At 43.4% G+C, this 23,492-nt stretch overlaps 1 long non-coding RNA gene across 3 annotated transcripts in view; it reads left to right on the top strand.

Moving 5' to 3' along the window:
- The window catches only part of LOC138260036 (uncharacterized), a 147,755-nt gene extending 124,584 nt beyond the window's left edge, over nucleotides 1-23,171 (top strand). The window contains exons 6-7 of one of the 3 annotated variants that reach the window (XR_011198794.1): nucleotides 17,342-17,612; nucleotides 22,756-23,171. This is a non-coding gene — a long non-coding RNA (uncharacterized lncRNA). Of the gene's footprint in view, nucleotides 1-11,508; nucleotides 12,558-17,341; nucleotides 17,613-22,755 lie in introns of those variants that run through there. The other 2 variants (XR_011198798.1, XR_011198796.1) reach the window with 2 other exon arrangements.
- The last annotated feature ends 321 nt before the right edge of the window (nucleotides 23,172-23,492 follow it).

Here is a 23,492-nt window from a genome sequence, read left to right as displayed (position 1 = left end):
TGTTAGTTGTGGGGAGGAGGTGGGGGTCCACCGCCAGTCCTCTGTACGGCTACCTGGTGTCTGGATACCACAGAATATACCTTCCCCTGTAGGTCGTTCCACCTCTTCCTGATGTCATCCCATGTTCTTGGATGCTGTCCCACTGCGTTGACCCTGTCGACAATTCTCCACTATAGCTCCATCTTCCTAGCAATGGATGTCTGCTGCACCTGTGATCTGAATAGCTGAGGCTCTACCTGGATGATTTCCTCCACCATGACCCTGAGCTCCTCCTCAGAAAACCTTGGGTGTCTTTGAGGTGCCATGATGTGGTGTGGGTGATGTGTGAGGTGCTGTCTGTTGTAATGTGTGAGGGGATGTGTTGGTGTGTGTTGTTTGAGGTGCTTGGATGTTGTATAGGTGAGGATGTTGTGTGTCTGTGGTTGCTGGTGTTGTCTTAGCTAATCTCTCTCTCTGGCCATCTTTCAGATTTTTGGTTGTAAGGGTTTGTGGGTAATGTGGGTGTGCGCTATATTGGATTGGGTGTGTGGGTGTGGTGTGTGTATGTGTATCAGGTGTGTGTATTTCAAATTGTCCAATGTAGTTGTGTTTTGTAAATGTGTGTGTATTTTGAGTGCAGCGGTGTGTACCGCCAATGGATTACCGTGGTTGAAAGACCGCCACGTTGATTCGTGGGTCGTGATGGTGTGGGCATATTCTTGTTGGCGTGATGGTGTAGGTTTTGGTATCGCCAGTTTATCACTGACCTTTGGTGTGGCGGACTTGTGTGGGTGTCTGTATTGTGGCGGACTCCGAACTGTGGGTCGTGATACCTGTAGCGGAATTCCGCTGCCGCAACTGTATGTTGGCGGTCTTCAGCACGGCGGAAAGCAGGATTTACAGCCAGGGTTGTGATGAGGGCCATAGTATACATAAGTTTACACCTTAGTGTCAGTACACAGAAAGTAAAAATGAGAAGAGGAAACAGTATTACAAGCATATAAGATTCTTTTTAGATATAAGAGAGCTCAGACATGACAGAGGTGACTAAATGTGTAGTATAGGAATGATATGCACACAAGAACTGTGAATTATAGTGTGTTTAAAGAAAAGTTGAGAAAGTAAAGGAGTACCGTGTCTCAAAAGTGTCTGTTTTATATAGCTAGGGACACCCAATGTTATCAAAACCAGCAACAAGATGTAAGTTGTATGTGAAAAGCGAAAGAACCCAAGTGAGTGAAAACATATATCACGCGTGGAAAAGTGAGAAGCATCTGATAATTGGAACCTACCTAAAATGGAGACGAGATAACAAAATGTCCAACTTGAAAAATAATATGAGAAAGCTGTAACGGGGACAAGGAGAAAAACAAAAGTAAAACGAAAATTGTTGATTGGTCACAACTGTGATAAGGTACACAAAAGTAAATAGTTACTAAAAAAAGTACCTGTATCAAAGTTGAGCCAGCGAGGGAGTATGTCAGTCAGGTAACACAGAGCGGAAGTAACCGTGGGTCTATGAATAGACCGTATATGAGAAGAGAGTCCTCAAAGAGCGAGGGATTGGGGGACCTTGATAAGTCCTATAAGAGAGGGGGTTGGGAAAAATTCAGTACCGGAAAATATTGAAATGGAAGAATGTAGGAGAACACAGGTAAGTAATGGCACATGAACTTAGTATGTCCAATCTCATATCGGATTTAAATAGTTCCAGATTTCGTAAGAGGAAGTAAATAAGGCTGAGCAAATAAGCATAATTGGATCAGAAGAGAATTAATAAGCTCAATGTAGTGGCAGGACTTTACTATGGGGAGATAAAGAACAGGTACCGTAAGTGCAAGTAATGTTAGCATACAAAGCGAACCCGTATCTATCGGGAAGTAAGTAAATAATGTTGAAGAGTAATAATATAATATAATAATTATGCAGTAATTGAGTTAATATCATGCAATGGGTAGTTGTCATACATGCTAAGATAAAAGTGTAGAAAATAGTTTAAATATGTGCTAGAGAGTCCTTAAAGAGATCATAAAACGGTGGGGCCGTTATGTAACATTAGGCAGAGAAGGAGATTTGAATGTAAATCATCAGTATCTTGAGTATTACTGTTTCACGACAGGAGGTGTGCATGCAATGCCGATCCACAGTATATCACATCCGGTCCGATAAACAATCGGTAAACAGTAATTAGGATATTACAACTTGTTGAGTAGTCCTTGGAGAAATAAGTAAAGCGGCGAAGCCGTAATGTGCCAAAAACGAGGAAGGAGATCTACAAATACAAGCTGTAAATATGGTCGTACGCCGCAGGAAGTGGGCATTAAGAGCGATACATGAAGTATCTGACCGTTTGCATAGACAATTAAACAGTTACTACGATCGTGTCAAGATGTGATTGAAAAGTTAAACCGTAATAGAGGCAAACAGTTTCTTACCTGATGGAACCATGCCGAGCGCACTCGTTCAGAGTGTGAGAAGTTCAAGGCAGTTCTGGTAACGCCCGGGCTTCGTGGTACTTAAATAGTACTTGGGGCCAAAAAGGTAAAAGAAGGACTACCTACGTAAGGTAGTTGATCAAATCTATTGTATTAAAACTCACACGAACTCAGAGGTGTGGGCCAGGCTGGCAGCCATGTGTAAACGGAACAGAGCTCCTTGCTACATGTAAGTTAAATGTGAAGCGGAGAAGTAATTGTGTAATTAAAAGGAAATACATTTGAAACTAGAGTCTAAGTCATACGATGAATTCGTAGAGCTGTGTCTGGTAAAGGAAGTATATAGCCAAGGAAATGTAAAAGGTAGCAACATTTGGAAATTGACACTTTTTGTAGTTACAAACATCAAGAATTCTCCTTTCGAAAATAAGTAATAAGTAGACGCAACATGTCATGCTATTATTAAAAATGAAGTAGGTCGCCAAAAAGTGGTGACCAGTAGTAACTGAAGCTGACAGAGCAGACGGACTACTCAGGATAATGTAATAAATAAGTAAAAGTGTGCAGGAGGTGGTGTGAGTGGCTAGCGGCTAATAATTTGGACAATGCACAGAAAATGTGGAGTAAGATCATGCAATACAAGTAGGTAGATATATAAAGAGTCAGTAGGACATGCATCAGATAGTAATAGTTGTATGTCATAAGTGTTACAATTAAGGGTGATTTGCAGTTTAAACATGAAAATTGGGTTGAGCATAACTACAATTCCTTATTTCTGTTGCATAATCAGTGGTGATCAGGAAACATACAGTTGACAAAAAGTACAAAATCTACAATGCCATTTACAGCACTATGAATAGTAATATTACAATGCTATAATTATAGTTGCAAGTCAATCTAGGTGAGTAATCCATCAGAAAGATCATGTTTACATTCCACAATAGTGAAAACATATAAGTATTGTAACAAAGATAATATCTAGGAACACTTCTATGTTAGGAACACATGTAATTCCCTATCAACATTTAAGCCTTTTTCTACAGACTGTAGTTTAAGTATCCATTTTGCTTCACATTTACGCAACTATTTGGTCCTGTCACCCAGTCTAGGAGAGCTAGTTACATGGCTGAAGCCATAGAATCTGATGTTTAGCATATCTGATTCTTCATGCTGTGCGTTAAAGTGTACTACAAGGGGACAACTGGAGTTGTAGTTCCTGATGGATCTGATGTGTTCTTGAATGCGTTCCTTTAATGGGCGAATGTTATTTGGGGTGGAACCTGAGGAAAAGCTTCACCAGGTGTTTAAGAAGAAGAAGCATTCCTCCTCCCTGAAGCAAGCGGCCTCTGATTAACTGTCTGTTAAACACAAATCTCCATTTCCTCAGCCCTCCAAGAGATTGCCTCAGCAGGGGAGGTATAATGCCTGGAAGAGTAGAGACAAGAAGGGCAAGTTGCCTCCAAAGTCTCGCTCCTGACTATGTGGTGCCATTTTAGGAGGGGGCTGTAGGAGGGGCGTCTTCAGTGGTTCCTTTCTGTCTGCGAGGCATCTACTTCAGACACCTTGGTGTTGGGCATCCTATGGGAAGGCTACTGGATCGACTTCTCAGCTCTGCCAGATTCCTCTGGTTTAAGGCCCAATCCTTGGCCTTCAAGGGTAGAAAAATGCCTGGAGCTTTCTCAAGGGATAGACTCTCTTCTTCTGAAAGCTGCCATAATGGAGGTCCCTCAGGCAGACCAGGGAAAGGGATTTTATTCCATAATTCTTCTGATGCTGAAGTCAATGGGGGTGGGGTTAGTCTAGTGCTGGACCTCAAAGCCCTGAACAAGTTAGTGATGACATTACCCTTCAAGATGGAGACTCCTCAGAGGGTCATTCCCCTGAAGCTCAGGGATCATTGTATGTATAAGTTGGATCTGCAGGATGATTATTATCATGTCTTCATTCATCCCCTCCACCAACAGTATGTGAGGTTTTGCATCAGGGGTCAACATTTTCAGTTCCGAGTGTTGCACTTCGGGCTGAAGTTAGAGCCACCACGAAAGTGGTGGCTACCTTTGAGGCAATTCTTCATCTACAGGGGGTTCACCTGTACTCAAACCTGGATGATTGGTTGCTACATGCTACTACGAGATCCCAGCTGCTTCAGTATCTGGCCTTGGTCTGATCTTAGGTTCGGGCTCATGGGTTCCTCATCAATCAGCCCAAATGCCAGCTGGCCCACTCCAGAGATCTGACATTCATCTGGGCCTGTTTTTGGATGGACCTCAACCGGGTGTTCATTCCAGAACCAAGGGCGGCGGTCCTGAGGTCCTTGGCATTGCACACCATGGGTTGCCTGTCCCCACCAGTGAGGCAGTGGTTGATGTTCTTGGGACATATGGCAGTAGCAGTGTTCACGGTGCCCTGGGCTCGGTTTCATCTCTGTCTTCTATGGCCTCATCTTCCCACGTTTTGGATTGCCGTGCAAGTGGGTTTTTGATTGTGTTGTTCCTGTGTTGGAGGGGGTGGAGGAGGTCCTGTAGTGGTGGACTCTGCCTGCCACTCTGGTCTGGGAGATGGCTCTTCAGCAGGATCCTGCTTTGGTACTTACAATGGATGCCAGCTTTCTCAAGTGGGGGGAGGGGCACGCTGAGAGACAGGTCTCTTCAGGTGAGGTGATCTTTATTGTACAGCAGGCACTCTTCCAATTGGAGGGAGGTCATGGCTATGTACAAGGCTATGATGTGTTTCAGATCTTCTCTGGTGAGTTGCAGTCTGGTGGTCATTTCAGACAGTTAGGGTATGGTGACCTACCTGAACAACAAAGGAGGTATTTGATCCCCGTCCCTCAATGCAGTTGGTATCCTGATTTTTCAGCGTGCGGAACAATTCCTACAGTCTCTGTGTTGGGAATGTCTCCTCTGGTTGGGGTTCAAGGCTAGTCTACTGGGGGGTTGAGGCTTCCTGGGCAGAGTTGAAGGGAGTGTCCATTTCAGAAATCTTTAGGGCAGCTCTCTGGGCTTCCAGTAATACTTTTGTGAAGCAATACAGGATACAGACTATGTTAGGTGATGAAACCATGTTTGGGTTTGGGTGTTGCGTTCTGTTGTTTTATGATTTCCCTTGCTTTCTATTGTACTGTCTTGATTAAATCACTTATGGCGTTGCATTGTTCAGATGGTATCCAATGTTTCAATCTGTTTTTTCTTCTGTTTTGCTGGATATTTGATTTTGGTATTCTAACAAGTAATGAGGGGCACAGGAGCCGGGGACCTGGGGGTAATGTCCTATTACTTACCGGAAATCTTCATTACTCCTGGTCCTGATGTCCCTGTCCCATTAATCATACACCTCCCTCCCTCCCTGGCTGCCAGCCTTCATATCTTTGGGTGGTTGGTAGTCCAGGCAGAATGCTGGGTAAATGCTGCCTATGTAGCCTCCAGCAGGAGGGGGAGGGGCACTAGCATTACTCTGTTCTTTTTTTTAATTCTGTACGTGAGATAGAATATCTCACTAGTGATGAATGAGACAAGGATATCAGGACTAGGAGTAATGAAGATTATTGGTAAGTAATAGAATAATGATGTGTAATGTGTTACACTCACTTGAGTATTATCTATCAATAAGCGGGAGCACTAAATGAAGCTCACTCATTGTAATGAATTGTCAGCCACTCTGACTTAGGTCAATTTCAGCTTCACTGATTCTGTAAAAAATAGCTGGACTCAATGTCCCCTATTTCAGAATCTTCAATACTATTGCCTCTACTCTGGAATGTGTGTGAATATTTGAATAGATTTGGACAGTTGCTTCTGATAAAATGACTCTCAACAACTTCTAGGCATACCGATGGCTGTGGGTCACTCAGGCCTCATAGTCTGTGTATGCATATGTATGAGGTTTGCATTTCACAGTTATTACTTCTAAGAATATACACTGCCAGTCAGTAAAATATTTCTAACGTAGCCAGCAGGGTAAATGAATATGCATACTCTTATAAACGTCTCAGTCATAAAACCTTTTTTCACAATTCAATACAAAAACAATGAGAGCAGTAAACAGCTAAGGCAAAACATGTAAAATAAATTGTCTAACTAACCATTAACGTGAGATCACATAATGCCAAATCTGTCCTGGGTTCCTGAGATTCCTGAATATAGAATACCAACCATTTGCATCCATGCTCAAAGGGGTTGGAGCTCGATCAAAAACAATTTATTGTATACCCAACCCTTCAAAACCTCCCATTCGACACCCCTCACCGACCCACTCTTTCCAACAGCTTTTCAGTCCGCAACCCTATTCGTTTTTCTCAGCTTCTCTTTCTGTTATAGTCCACACCTCATGTATCTGTCCTGCAACATTGTTCATCTTCTCAAAATGCAAATGACCACCTTTCCCCTCGCATTTCTGGGAAGCCTCTTTCTCTCTGTTTCAGTGCTTTCATCTGGGAACTTTCTTTGTCATTTTATACCCCCTTCCTTCCTTCTCCTATATGCTCCCCGCAACAGTCCTGTGCCTCTAGGAAATATCTAGAAGTAGAGATACCCCGTGCCATTACAAAGCACAGATAAACAAATGTTATTGAGAACGAATTACACAACGACGATTGCATTTTTGTATCCTGGGCGTTTTATTAAAAATAGATGTTCCTGTAGCACAGCAGTTGAATTGCAAATTTTTTGTATTTCAAACAAAAAACAGAGACAGAGAGGGGTTAAAAGAGGAAAAGGTGCAAGATGCACTATGAGAGTAAAAAATGTGTCAGAGAGGTAACAACACATCCAATGAGCATCAGTGTTAAAACACTGTTGCATATGAAAGCAAAGCACAGAAATAATGAGGAAGGCAGGGAACAATGACCGAACCACACCTGTAATAAACATTTAATTAAACGTAGCAGGTGGCTGTAAAAGTGAAGGAACTTTCGCGGCCACTAGTATTTTGTGAAATCTTCTAATAAAATTGTAAGCAATCACAGACAAACCACTGAAGCGAAATTGGAATTACAAGCTAGCAGCGATCGTGAGAGCTTTTTGAGTCATAGCTATCTCTATGCCAGTTGAAGCTTAAAATGTGATAACCAGGTCTTGAAAGGAAACACTTTTTGAAAAATATTCTAAGATTACTAAGGACTACTCCATTGGTTCCACAGCCTCTAGATCTGTGCATTGGAAACATCGAACATACCCTAAAGCTAGAAGCACTATTTAATTGGGCAGACTTTGTCAAACTCCCCATTGAGACCTTCTAGAGCTTCGCTACAAGAGACTTTGCTATGTGCAGTACTCAAAACGTGACCCAGTTATCCTCTGACCATATGACTTTTGGAAAATTGGGGTTAATTGTCTTTGGAATTTTCTTTGCACCATAACTAATGCTTCTGTAACCCTAACTGAAAACCTTTAATGATTTTATTGACCAAAGTACGTTGTTGTTACCAACCCAAGGAGGCCTTACAGAAGTCTAACCCATAAGAGCCTCCACCACAAAATGATTTAGGGCCTGGTTACGAGTTTGGCGGTCAGACCACCAGACAGCCCAGGCGGTGGTCCCAGAAAGACTGCTGCAACAACAGTCTCCAGACCACCTTATTGCAATGTATGCAGCTGAACCGCGACCCACCAGCTCTGGGGCGGTCTACAATGTTTGCAGTGCACAGTTCATCGCCGTCATGGCTGCAGGCACCCGCTGAGCCCATTAGAAAAGTACATTTGACTTGGCGGTCTCCTTTCTGCAGTTAGCTGAAGGTGTTTGGCTGCTGCGGCACACATTCAGCAAAGTAACAGACAAGTGCCCATTGGATGGAGTCTAGAACAACACAGCTGTAATACATTTGTCCAGTGGGCACACCTGCAAATCACACAATAAAACACACCCCTTCCCAGATCATGATTCTTTGCTTCTCCACTACAGCACTACAAGAAAGAGACCAGAGACTGTCATTTTTTTCATTGATAGATAAGGCACCCCTTTTTTCACCATCTCATTTAACACCTTTCACACACTTTTGTCCATTGACTCCATATATCACATTTTTTGTTAAGTAAGTCCCTGTCACCCACTTTAATTTACATCCATGTCACGTCTCAAAAATCCCAGTTTTTCTAAAGATGAGTTGAAAGTCATGGTGGATGAAATCATAGGAGTAGAGCCACAATTGTTTGGAGCCCAGGTCCAGCCTACTCCTCTCAGTAAGAAACTGGAAATGTAGCAAAGGATAGACAACAGAATGAATGACCTGAGGTGGAAGGTACATTCCCTGACCTCCAGGCAACACACAGAGGCCAATTAGACTAGTAGTGGTCCTCCCAGTGACCCATTACAACTCCTTCCCTGGAAGGAGATGGGCTTGGCCATCCTGCATCCAGAGGGCTTAACATTAATACCTGGGGGAGCAGAGTCTGTGAAGTTACAGCACAAAAACTGTGACAAATCTTCAATGCTCTGCATGCTCACATCTCACCTTTCCACTGCATTGTTCATCTACTTTCCCAACATGCAATACCAAGAGTAGCAGAGATGTAAGCTTGCAACTATGTATTGTTGTACATAACATCACATGCATCAATTCCCATTACACGGCATGTGTTAGAATGGGATCTGTAAGTGTGTCAACACCAGGACAGTGCGCACTCTATGGGCATCTAGAATGCAAAAAACCAACACTCGCAAGATATTGTAATTTATGCATTGTGATGATATGTTATTGTTTAACCTTTTGCATTGCAGAATTCCATCCAAAAGATTCATTTTAAGGTGCTTATAAATACTGTACATTTGCAATGTATTGCTGCAGACATTCAGAGTGTGTTAGGGTGTGGTCCCTTTCCAGGGCCTTCTAGAGACTTTTCCTGCAACATGCCTGGGCGTGGTTCTAGGCTGGGCCAAGACTCTATAAAAGAGAGTCAGCCCAACTTCCAGTGCTCACTATTCAGAGGTCCCGGTGCAGAGCAGCAGCTTCTTACTGAGCTCCTGTCCCGGCGGCCTATTTGGATTTTCCAGTCTTCTGCAATCATCTCTCATTGGTGATCACTGTTTCCAGGCGGTAAGACGGTGTTTGGACATTTTCCAACACCGTAATTGAGAATTTTCATATTCTTGATTGTAATTCTTAAATGAATAACAGATTACTTGTGTGCTGCCATTTTTTTGAATTTGTATGGTGGTTTGCAAATAGGGAGGACGCGCAATTTATTCCATAAAGATTTGACTTTGTTATTACATTGTTGTTCATTGCGCACTGATATTTCTTGACATTTACATGATGTTTTACGAGTTGGCAAGACGTGCAACTCGTTTCATGAGCATTTAATTTTGATTGTTCTTTTCTTGACATTTACATGGTGGCTCACTTCTCGTGTGTAATTCATGCTGTTCATTGTGCGCTACCATTTTCTGGCATTTACATGGTGGCATTCAAATCAGCAACATGCGCGATTCTTTCCTTGAGTGTTTTTTCATGTTATTCATTCTGCGCTACCATTTCTTGGCATTTGCAGGGTGGCATTTGAATCGACAAGACGCGCACATTTTTTTCCTGAGTGCTTTTCATGTTGTTCATTGTGCGCTACCATTTCTTGGCATTTGTATGGTGGCATTTGAATCGGCAAGACGCGCAATTCTTTCCTCGTGTATAAATAATGTACATTACTGTGCGCTACCATTCTAAGACATTTTCTTGGTAGCATTTCAAGTTGACACGTCGCGTGATTTATTCCTTTAATCTACGTTGTGTGAGTTCATAGTGCACAACCTTTACGGTGTTTAATACTCATATAAAAATCTGCAATGTGCGCAATTCACTTTCCAATGTTTTTTCTGAGATGAACTCAACAATACCAGAGTTCTAGATGTAATGTTGTGTGTTCCTGATATGTATTCTTAAAAGGAGATTCATATGGTTGTTTAGAAATTGCTCAGAGTGTTTCCTGATTCTCATGCTAAAGAAAGTCCTTGAAGCTGAAAGTCCTATTTAACTTTTCCTGTTTCCTCTTCAGGTATTCGGTCGTCTAAAGCCTAGTCAGTTTTAGGACTATTCTAGGGTTGTTCATGTTTTTTTTCAGAAAAGACGAAGCTTAGAGTTGTAGCATGGTACTGATTTCATGAGATGTAATTTTGATGTTGTGTTTTAAGCTTTTGCTTCCTACAGGTCTCCTTCTCAGCTGTTCCCGTCCTAATCCCCTTTTCCCCACTTGGACTCTCTTAGACTCTGTGATAAATCTAATCAGAGTATTGGAGCTGTGTTGTGGTGGAAGTGTTGGGAACGTGCACAGACCCCGAGGATCTGGTGACTCTGACAAAGTGTCTCAATAACAAAAGATCACCCCAGGAAACATAGTATGTCTCAAAATGTAATTGTATGGTCCAACCTAAGTGAAGTGCGTCAAAAGATACGTAAGACTAAACATTTGTCTAGTGTTTGGAAGTAGAGAAAGTGACATGACTACAACTACAAGGAGGCCCTGTTTCTGTAACTCAAACCAACGTGCCTTTGTGCTTTTGCTCAAGTACACGTTTGCCATCTCACTACTGAGGTTCACTCACATGGGAGTGAGCAATCTACACATCATGCTCAACTCAGAGACATGTCTGTTTATCTAGCTTGCTCTTGTCCTGGTGTCCCAAAATGAAACTATTGAGGACAGGAATGACATCCTACCAAGTGTGTACATAAATTATTCCTAAGGCATTAACCTGTTTTATCAGATTGCTAGTGGCAGCTAATGTATTGACTCAGCACTACTCATATTATGGCTACAGCTACACATACCACAAAGGTGTGTGTTTTCCTGTATCTCACACAACTAAGCATTGGAATGGTAAAATACACATTTTCACACCACTGTGTCGGCTTACCTGTTTGTAAGATGTCATGTTTATTCCCTCATCTAAAGTGCAACTGATCACCACATCCAATGAGATGCTTGAGTTGAATAGTTTCTGCAAGCTTCACACATGTCATAGCAACAGCTTCCATACCATGGAAACACAGCACGAACAGCAAACCTACCACTTAAGATTGTCCAAGGTCTCTACTTATAGTGAAACCAAACATTTGCCTGTAGATTTCATACTTCAACCAATAACAATGTACTCTATCTCTCAACAGGTCAAGCTGGCACACCACCTGGCCAGACATTGTCCGCTGACCAGACTCCCAACCCTCCTCTGGATGAAGCTCTTAGTGATGACACCACTCCTGGACATGTGGATGTTAATGTTGGTCCTGGCCCATCTGGGCAGCCTGGCCAGATGGCAACAGTGAGTCTCACTGTGCCCACAACAACATCTCGCACCCCAGTAGCTTCTGCATCACAGACAACAATGTGCCCCCTAACCTGTGTATCTAGCACAGTTGCTACATCTTGTGTCCCCCAGCCCTGGATCCTGAGGTACAAATCAACAGGCCTGACACTTAGGACCCAGGACCCAGTTGGAGAGGGCACCCTGTGCCAAGGAAACAGGATTGTGGTGGTTGGGTCTGTGGGAGGGATGCTGTGGGCCAGCAAAGTGAGGCCATTGGGGCCACTCGCGACAAGGATACCATAAGCCATGTCTTGGGGTTCTATCAGGAGTCCCAAGACTTGATTGGCCATGTGCTAATCAAACTCCAGAAAATCAAGCGACTGCAGACGGACATGAACTAACAAATGGAGGACCATGATGTTTGCATGGACACCATAACAGTGGTCCTGAGGGACACCCATACAACTTTGAGCAGGGCTCTTCCATCACCATCTATCCCTTCCTATGGGTCAACTGCATCAAGCCCAAGTATATCTGTTGCAGACAAAGGGAGGGAAGCCCTGCCGGAGGACCAACAACTCTCAGACACCGCTGCCTCTGCAAGTGGGGATGTCCATATAAAAAACAGGAGGTGTGATTGGCAAGAATCACATCACTGCCAACAAGAAACTTCATCCTTAATGTCCTCCTTTGTGTGTCACACATTCACTGTGTGGGCTGATCCTGAATCTTATTCCATTTCTAATGGGATGGGTACTCTAAACGTTTTACTTTCGATGATGTGGCATCTACTCCTAAGATTTCCTTCACCATGACTCACTTTTCATTTATGTTACTTTTTGCCACCTTTGTTTTTACCCTTGGCATTGTAATAAATTCACCAGTGACAAAGTAATTGTGTGCTGTTTTAAATTTTAGCGATGTAGGTATGGAAGAACATTTGAACCATACAATGTAAAAACAAGCTACTTGTGGAAGCAGGGATATGCTGCGTGTACACAGTGTCCAGCTCAAGATTACAACCATTCCATACAAACTCATACAGACTAGTGTCTTTTCAAAGAAGACATTTTGTTACATTGTTCAACTCATAGGCTATCAATATATCTGAAACATAGCAAGTCATACATGATAGAATCATACTGCATAAGTGATCTAATTTACAGCTACAGAGCCCATGAACATTGAATGAATGGAAACATGAGACATTGAGCCTGTAGAGAAGGCAAACATGATTATGGTTGATGTCATCAGCTGTAGTCATATTGCCTACCTCTCAAAAGGAATCGCATATCATATAATTCAAGATCCAGACAGATGGCAGTACAACAGTTCCTGGTCACAGGGTCATTACAACCCAGTGCTTTTGCATCTGGTGGGATGACACAAACAAATGTCAGTAATGTATCATAGGCATTTTGACCCACAATTATGAAACACATCAACACCTATATACAGTTCATACAAAAAGAGTATTTAGCCAATGTAAAGGGAAAGTAACATGAATTCGGCCTAGGACTGCATATTTTCTGACCACATCATGACATACTTGATGCATTAGGGCCGCAACATTACAAGTGCAAACTTCCATCCTTTCACTGTGCAAGCTGTCTTGGCACAGGACTTGTCCTCCTAAAGTATGTGACATACATTCCCGGAACAATCCATGTCCACTTCGTATGTCCCAACACCATCATGTATCTGCTAATGTGACTACTCGGAAATGTACCAATGAAGATGTTATGGCGAAGGTACCTGAACAAACGCAAAAACAAGAAGTATAGTTATGAAACCATACATATGACACAGTTCACAAATCAAACTTCTGGAAAATGCAGTCCATGTTATAAATCTCACACAAACAAAACAACATCTCCAAAATCTGGTTGTGTCAAAAGCTTCCTCATCAGACACACTTTGCCAGTATTTGCACGAGCTTCAGATTCCTAACATTTCCAACAAATATACTCCTCACATCATCACAACAAGAGTTAATTGTGCAGTCAAAGTCATGACATGTCATGACATTGAAATAAATTCACCAGTCACAAAGTCATTGTGTGCTGTTTTAAATGTTAGCTATGTAGGAACATGTGAACCATACAATGTAAAAACAAGCTTCTTGTGGAAGCAGGGATATGTTACATGTACAGTGTCCAGGTCAGGGTTACAACCATTCCACACAAACACATACACATATATACTAGAGTCTTGTCAAAGAAGACATTTTATTACATTGTTCAGCTCATAGGCTATCAACATATCTGAAACATAGCAAGTGTTACATTCATGAGAAGAAGCTGTTGATGAGATCTTGCCACAAGTCAGCTCCCTTCTCTTCACCACTATCATCTTCATTTGACATTTCAGTATTCTCACCCAGTGGAACTTTAGGCTCCCCCTTCTCTGGGCTATAAGGGATGTTCCTTTGCAGGGTGATGTTATGCAGCATACAGCAGGCCATGATGAGATGACACACATTCTCAGGTGAGTCTTGTCCAGATAGCAAAATCTGGCCTTCAGGAGCCCAAAAGCCCACTCAACTGACCGCTGTGTTCTTCCATGAGCCTCATTGAAGCAGACTTCCTCTTGCGTAGTTGGATTCCTCAGCGGTGTTAACTACCAAGGACAGTTGGGATATGCTGAATCTCCTGTCTTTAATGAGACATAAGTGCACAATGAGTCACACACTTCCTGATTGTAGCACCTGACATTGCACACACAAGATCAGGACAGATGTGACTTAACAACAAGCAAGGCCCTCTCGGGTTGCAGTTGTGATATCAGCTGGAGTATGGTTCTGTTTCACCTTACAAATGGAATAATAGGCTGAACCGCTGACCCGGCATAGATGTTTGAAATGTACAGATCTGACAAGCCGACAGCTTTCATATTGATAAAATGAAAGTTCTTCCTAATTTGATAGACTTGTTCACTGGAAAGCGGTGGCACCAATGCAATATGGGTGACATTAATGGCTCCCACAACTTGTGGGAGGTGACCAAATCCATAGAAGTCAACCTTCAGATTGGCTAGATCTTCATGTCTGGGGAACCTGATATATCTTTCATTGAGCTTCATCATTGCTGATAGCACATCGTTTAAAACACAACGGAACATAGGTTGTGACATACTGACAGATATGGCCACTGTATATTGAAATGACGCTGTGACCAGGAAGTCTAATACTGCCTTGAGTCTCACAATGGGTGGTATACATGTCAAATTATTGTTTTGAGGCATGAGGTCTGGCTCCAACTGATGACATACATTTTGGATTGTTTGCCTGTTTAGATGGAACTGCTTTATTATATAACTTTTTTCCCATGGTTTGGAGGTTTGGAAATGGATGGTAAACTGGAGGTTGTCGCATTCTCCCTCTCCCAGGGTACCTATTTGTGGAATTAAATGAGTTGGAGCATTAGTCACGGTGTCCAGACCAACAGATCTGGTTAGTAAGACCAAAGTCACGTGACAAAACATTACTTATTGGAAATACACTACACCCAAAACACATCAAAACTGTCTACTACTCAAGGTTCTGCTATGATCCTCAAGATTGTCTAGATGTGAGTCTACAACATACATGTGCATATAACACACCTATTTGCTCCTCTTGCACCCCTTGATATTGTAAAGTAGGTTTTGACTGCTAAAAATACCGTGACTGGCAGGGTACAGTGCACTGAAGTTATGTAGCATCTGTCACCAGCAAAGCACTACACTGATAATTGTGCAAGAGAATCTACATATGAACATATGATGCCATATGTTGAGATGTTACTACACATTTATAGATGTTGTGACACATTTAACAATCACAAAAACTGTAGTTTCAACTGCCAAAATGGTGAATGCCTGACCTCTATCACTGAACTTTAGGAATTTCTCAGTTGTGGTGGACGTCGACCGTGCAGTAGATGGTTTCAACCGCGGAAGACACAGCCATAGGTTATCATTGGTGACTGTGACAGTCGCGGTCCAATGGCTGTGCCCATCGACTGTGATTACTGTGTACTTGCTGTACATGTACACCGCAGTTTGGAAAATAACTCACTTGCCTCCTGACACTGCTGCCATCAAGATCTTCACCACTTCAGCTGCTGTGTGCTGCCTCTGAGACCAATCATGACAGGCCAAGCAGGTAAAGACCCCAGCCTTCTCTTAAGTTGAGCTGGAGAGCCTCGTGGAAGAGGTCCTTCCCCTTTATGGCCAGCTCTATGGCTCACCAGAGGAGCAAGTAACAACCTCATTGGCATATTTGACTCTGTTCAACACCATCCTTTCCTCCTTCGTGGGCTACAATGTGCCTCTGAGTCCCAGTGAGATATTTGAGTGCCTGTTGTCACAATATATGGTCCATACATAGATGTACAGGTTGTGGATTGTTGAGCCCAGTACTCTGTGTATTTCAAATGACCATTGTGTTGTGTGATTTGTGATAAACCTTCAATCCTCATTCTGTTGCGTTCATATATCTATGCAAGTGAAATTTACAGCCAAACAATGATATATCTGATTATCTGATGATGGTAAATGACACAGTAAATGCATTTGCTGTAAAGCATGAGCTCTGTATATTTACTGTTTGAATCAGATGAGGATGTGTAAAGTTCCACAGATCACTCAGCCCACATCAGGCCTTGGCAACTACTACTGTAAAGCATTGAAGCGATGGAAATGTGCCTTTTCACAGTGTGGGACATAGCCCAGTCTGGTGCACAGTAACTGTGGCTATGCAACTGAGACACCGGGCCCACTCTCAGTGGGCCTTCTGATCCTTGGATGTGGCCAAAATGAGTCTTCAAATGTAAGATTTGACCTTAATGTTTTTACATTGACTACATTAGGAAGGGAGACTGAGGTAACCGCCTGACCTGGTACTAATTTACATTGACCCTCATTGTCAATGTGTGCTATTGACTTCTGACAAGCCCCTTACTCCCTCAGGTCTGATGTCACCTTTCTATAAGTCTAGTTTGTACAGCTCAGGCCTATTGCTGAAGTGCCAAAACCACAGTGCAGATAATTGGTTAAGTCAGGGGAGATCATGACATGATTACTAGCTTTGTTACAAGCAACCAATCAGACCAACCGTACCTTAGTGTGTTGAATGTCATCTCTTTAAGGAATTCCAAATATGGTAAAATGTGTCTCTTATGATTTCAGTACATACCGCTCAAACCCACTCAGAAGTGGTATGAGAGTCCATTAGGTAGACCACATGGCCACACATCCACAGAGAGGAAGCTTTCAGTGACACCCATGCCAGCCCTTTCACAGTCACCTAAGTCTTAGGGTGTAGTCTGTACCATGGTAGTTACCTCTATGGACTGTATGCAGTGTGTCATTGTGCCTGGATATAAAGGTGTCTGTGTAGTAGTGCATGAGTAGTTTACCCTTCAGAACATTTCACAGTGACTCAAATCACAGTACACGTTGCTTGGCCCTGGGCTGCATGTCTGTGGGCTTGCTTAGTCAGTGTGGGCCATGACCAGAGTTGTGGATAGTCAGCAGGTTACTCCAAAAGTGTGCATTTAAGTCCCTGTCCTTATCACCATGTGTGCTTTGCCCATGTAGTGTGTTGACAAATACAAAATGCTTGTGCTAGGTGTTTCCAAAATGTGTGTTAAACAACCAGTTACCCTAAAAAAGTGCAATTGTGACATCTTCATTTGTCTATTGCATCCATACAGGTCAACACCCATCAGAAGGAAGGGATTTGGAGAGCCATTGCCCAGAAGGTGAGGAACCCAGGGATCAATCACCGGCAGAGCATCCACTGTCACAAAAGGTGGGAAGACCTGAGACGCTGGGCCCAGAAAATTGTGGTGGTCCAGCTGGGGCTGTCCTCCCAAAAAGGGCAGGGCGCCTGCCGGACCCTGGCCCACCTGTGGCCTGCATAGTGGGGATGGCCTACCCCAAGCTTGATGGCCATTTGAGGGAAGCACATCAGCTACAAGGAGGGTGAGTCCTGGGCAAATTTCTACCTGTTAAATTTCTAGGTTGATGTGTTAGAGGCAGCCACTTCCTCATGAATATTGGAGCTAGCCCATGTGCAATACACAAGATGTGTTATTGGTGGTGTAGGTATGGTAGTTGGTGCATGCTGATGTGCCTTGCCTATTGCCCTAGTGACCAGGGGCACAACAGAGTACAGTCCACTAACAATATATTCTCTGGGGCAGACGCATGGCTGAGTAAAGTGGTCAATCATCTCATGCTGTTTCATGTTGCAGGTGTCATTTACACCCAGCAGTCCACTTGTCGTCAGTGTGCCAGCCCCAAAATCAAACAACATGAGGTAATAGATCACTGTACTCAGCCATGTGACTGCTCAAGAGAGTATATTAGAATCTGTACCAAACAGGCCACTTGTCTCCAGTTTGTTAAGAGTGCTGATGCATCACTACTGTCTCTCATGTGATCGCTACCATCATACATGTGACATAGCATTCATGTTTGTTTACATGATTTGGGTAACATCACTGTTGGCATTGGTATTTGTGCCTACACTTTTGTAGTATCATTTCCACTTTTGTTTCGTACAAGATCTACCAGTCTTCATGGGATGGTGTCTGATTCTATCACATATGTGTGTATGTCAGTATCTCTTGGAAAACTATTTTATATGATGGGAATATAGTTCAAGTGGTACCACAGACAGGAGTGTGTCAACATCGTTTGTTGGGTCACACATACCCTAACCTGTTTCTCAATGCCATTTATTATGAACAATTGTAGAAGCAAGGAAGGACATGACAGGTAGACCTACAGTAATTACTCATAACATGCCATTGATGTTGAATCATTTGGCCAAGTGCTTTGCACATGTTAATGGTTGAAGGATCATTATCTGACTGTTGACATGCATTAGGGAGTGACGTGCAGAAACACTGGAATCATATGTGAGTGTGTACACTCAGTAATCCAATGGAATCTATGTTTCAGTGACAAAAGGTACATTGATGTGCCTTACCATTGAGAAACATGTTAAAGGCCCTCATCAGATAATGGAGATTCTCTGAGCCACAGCAGCAGTCAATGGACTGTTGCCTTTTAGCTATGCAATGTTAGAAGGGTATTCTCAGCAGTACTAATCGAGACAGGTGCTTTCCCTAGGCCTAGCTGATTCATTGTGCTGTGGATATTTGTAGACAAATCTCCCAAACATTTTGACCAGATTGTTTTCAGTGTACTTTGCAGTGCAAGATGTGTTATCTAGCAAAGCAACATTAGTACAATATCCATGAGACTATTTAGACAATGGTCATATTGTGGAGTTACAATTGGTGAGTTTTTACAGTGTGACATGTGTTTCCATGTCACGTTCTTCAGGCTACTGTAATGGCTGAATTATTTGCCTATCATTTCATTATGATGTGGTATTGTGTATATGAACCTTTGCGGATTGCAGGATCTTGTGTGGAATCTGTGAGACTGAACTTGGCAGTGCCATAAGAATTGATGCCAACAGAGCGAAACCATTCGAGGTGACCTAATCCATGGGTACTTGATCCATACTTGAGTATTGTATTGGACAAATTCACTCATGCAATTGAAGTTGTCTGTGATTCTGATGCTCCTGTAGGCAAAGGTTTAAAGTTTATGTAACATGCATGCATGTGGCATTGCAAATGCTGAAGCCTCTTTAGAGGACCAAGTAACAGGGGACTCCTGTACATTATGGTAGTGGTTTGTAATCAAAGCTGTTGGTCAAGTGTGTTGAGGAACATTAAATTACCTTATTTGGATTTGTAATTCAGCTTTATGACAGGCAAGTGGAGGAGACAGAGCAGATGTCAGTGGGAAGCTGCTGGCCATGGCACCTCTGGTCAACAAACGTCAGACACTGAGGTACCCAGTGGCCCGGAGGGTGAGGGGAGTGCCATGGAGAACATCGGCTCAACATTGTCTTCTTTCAAGTTGACCTCCAGTAGACACTCCCTAGTGGTAGCAGAACACTCAGGACCTACACCTGTACCATCCTTGTCCAACACCCCCAGTTCTATCTCCACCCTTCTTGTTGCTCCCCACCCAGTTGGCCGGGCCCCCTCTCCCAAGAGAATAGCCATCTCATTTGTGACAGATACCTCACCCCCTTCCCATATTACCCCTGCTGCCCTGAGTGAGGAGTTTATTGATCTTCTGAGGAACATCTCTGTGGGTCAAACTGCCATTCTGAATGCCATCCAGATGCAGGGCAGCCAGCTCTAACGTATAGTTGAGTACCTGGAAAGCATTCACAGTGGTATGTCTGGCCTACAGATATTTTTTCAGACTCTGGCCTCCTCTTGTACTGCAGTCTTCCACCCCCCACAATCCTCCCCACCACCTTTCTCTTCCCCATCCAATTTCCTTCTTCTCATACCTGTCCCAAGCATACGCACACATACGCACACACACCCACACCTAAACAGCTATATAAAGCACACATAAACATAAACACCACAAGACATACAAGCACATGAGCACTCAAAAGACACTCCTCCTACTCACACCCACTGTCATATGCACCATACCCCCAGACACCACACCTACAGACCCACACACACCCACACAATATCCCGACACCACCCCAACACCCACAGACACAGACACCACTCATCCCATATCCCCAGATACCACTCCAACACCCACAGACACAGCCACCACTCACACCATACCCTCAGGCACCACTCCAACAACCACAGACACAGCCACCACTCACACCATACCCCAGACACCACCCCAACACCCACAGACACAGCCACCACTCACCCCATATCCCCAGATACCACCCCAACACCCACAGACACAACTACAGCTCACACCATACCTCAGGCACCACCCTTACCCACACAGACACATCCACTACTCCCACCTTAACCTTCACATCCACATCACAGCCCACCAAAAGAAGCAAGTGCCCACACTCATACATGCAACTGACACCAATAAAACACAAACATTCTTCAGACACACACAAGCACCAACAGGCACATCCACACCTGACAAAAGCACTTCCTCAACTTTCCAACCCCTAATGACTCCTAAACACCTTACCTATTTTCCCAAAGAAAGTTTCATGTTTGCCCTTGCCTTTACCACTGTGAAACCCCACTCCCAAAGCAAAAAAGGACCCCCCCACACACAAAGCATCCCTTCCACATCTAAGTACTCCACTCTGACACCTGCCCCCCCGAAACCAGCCATACCCCTACCAATTCAAAGAAGAAGCACACCCCTCCCAAAGTGAAGCACACCCCTCTCAAGACCAAAACCACCCATCTGAAACCTGACCCCTCCCCACCCAAAGACGATCATTGAGGTCCCTGGAATACCCACTATATGCCCCATCCTGTGGAGTTTCTGTGAGGCAACTTGCGGGGCACAGCTGTGTGCTCAACACATTTGGTGCAAGGGCTGGCAATTGGCCTTTTCTCCATTTTTGGAGTTTTGAAAATAAACATCAGTTGGCTGTTTTGCTACACATAGGTTGTGCCATTACTTTTCTACGTTTTTGATGTTCATTAACAATATGTGATGTATGACTACATTTGTGTTTTTTTCACCCTGATTGATGGTCATTTTGATGTTGTTGGTAAGATCTGACTTTGGAGCCAGTGCTGGAGTCACCCAGGTCAGGTGGAAGTGATTGATGGATGAATGTGTGGGATGTAATCCAATTGGTGTGGCATTGCATTTGGTGGTGTTTCATATGGCAAGTATTTCCTCATTACTTGGCCAATGTCAATATCTATTGAGTTACATTTCTCCCCCTGATGAAGACTGGACATTTGTATCATGTGTGTAATCTTGAGGCTTGTTTGTCCACACATGGAGGGTGTTCAATTATGCTACATTCCTATGCATTTGAATGGACATGTGTCCATTTTAATGTGTGTACCTTACACCTACTTTATGTAAATGTGTGACCTGTGCTGTTATTGGTGTATTTGCTTTCTAGACTTGCACTTACACGTTTTCCACATAGGCATAAAACTTGATTATACTATTGGTTGTCTCTGATATTCATCAAGCCACAGTTCCTTTGAAAATAGTGGCTTTGGGGCATGTGCAAAGAAAAATGTGTCCCAGGGCAGCAGCCTTCTCCAGAGATTGTTTAAATTGTGAGCTTTGGATGTTTGTCACACAAACTATTCTGCATCCTATTTGCCTTACATTCTCTTGCAATGTGTGTGATATGTGTGAGTCCATGACAAGGATTTTGCAGGGAAGGTGAATTAGGGTTCAATGGCACATCTATGCAGATGCATATGATATGTCATGACAGGCCATGGCATATGAACAATGTGACGGTGTCATTTCAAGTAGACAGAACCAGAGCAGCAGAGGGCAGGCAAAGACGAGTTGAGATTGTGCGCAACTATTTCTGATGTAAGTAATGACAACACACGTCTACTTTCATTTATTTCTGTAGGTACCACATTTATTGCCTTGACTACAGGTAATATATGTGTGAATAGGTATACAAAATACACAATCAGGTCCCAAATACAGTGTGAAACTATTGACATCATAGTATTAATGCATTGCTACATGACATACAAGGCCCGTGCACTCCACTTGAACGCTCAGTAGGCTCGGTGGCACACTTCTTGTTGCAAGTTCAGAGACAGTTCTATGTCTGGAACTGTGATGCCTAGGATCCATCACAGGGGCTGTGACACTGCAGAGGCTAGAGAGCTTCTCCCTATCCCCACCACCCAGATCGCTATTTGTAGCACTCCGGGCTGACTGCATTGTCTCCAATACATTGGTGACTTGCACCAATCCTCGTGCAACGTCGTGACTGCAATGTGCCATTTCCACTTGAACTCCCACAGCATGTCGTCACACCAAAACAGTTGTGGTAGTGAGCCGATTGACAGATCTGCTGAACCCATCCAACCTACCCATCAATTGGTGATGGCGCCTGCTGCATTACAGTACAGAGTTCCTTAACGGCATTTGTCATCTCCCTTACATGTTCTGCTGTAGTTTGCTGTCCCTCATGCAGCTTGCACATGTTGTTATTGAGAGACACCAACTACCTGTACCTTAATCCCATGTTGTGATTGATAGCCAGTGACTACCTCTGCATTGATCTCATGTGTTTACATTGCAGGCACTCATTATGGATGGCCACCGAACAGTGATGGGCCCTCACCTTCCTCTGTGCCCTGTCTGCCTTCTTCACAACGCCTCCTGAGGGGAGTAGACTGCCATTGGAAAAGGGACTGCTTTCTGTCGGTGCTTCTACCCTCTGAAGGTGGTGTGGGCACTTCTTCCTGCAATTCATCGGAGTCCAGGGTAAACTCAGGGAGGGGTAGCACTCTTGCCCTGCATCTAATTGGTGCTTGTCTGATGGACTCATGGGTGTCCGAATTTGACTGTGGCTGACTTTTGTCATTCCCCCCTTTTCCACTTTCTGCTGCGTTAGGGCCTGGAACATCTGCAACAACAATGCGCAGCATGTCATTCATGATGTTCCCCTGCATTTGTAATCTTAGAGTTACTTTCATGATAAATATTTCCCCTGGCATACTGTCTCTAATTGTCTGTTGTGTTATTTCTCTGTTTGGTTTTACACTATATTGCTATTTATGTAGTAGATGCACTTTTGGGGAATGGACTACTACTCCCATAAGACATTGTTGTGTTGAATGGAATATGTGGCATGGACTACTTATCACTGTGCATACTGCCACTGCAATTTTCTAAGGGGCATTTGTACATGTATATATGGTGATTCAAATCATTACGGCCCTTACCTTTGCTGGTGCCGGGTGTGCCTGAGGTGTCAATGTCAGTGACACCAGTTACTGCTTCAGGCAGCAATGTTGACTCCACCATGTCTTCCAT

Source organism: Pleurodeles waltl, chromosome 9 (genome assembly GCF_031143425.1).
Source record: "Pleurodeles waltl isolate 20211129_DDA chromosome 9, aPleWal1.hap1.20221129, whole genome shotgun sequence".
NCBI classification, from domain to species: Eukaryota; Metazoa; Chordata; class Amphibia; order Caudata; family Salamandridae; genus Pleurodeles; species Pleurodeles waltl.
This window is presented reverse-complemented; position numbering and strand designations above follow the sequence as displayed.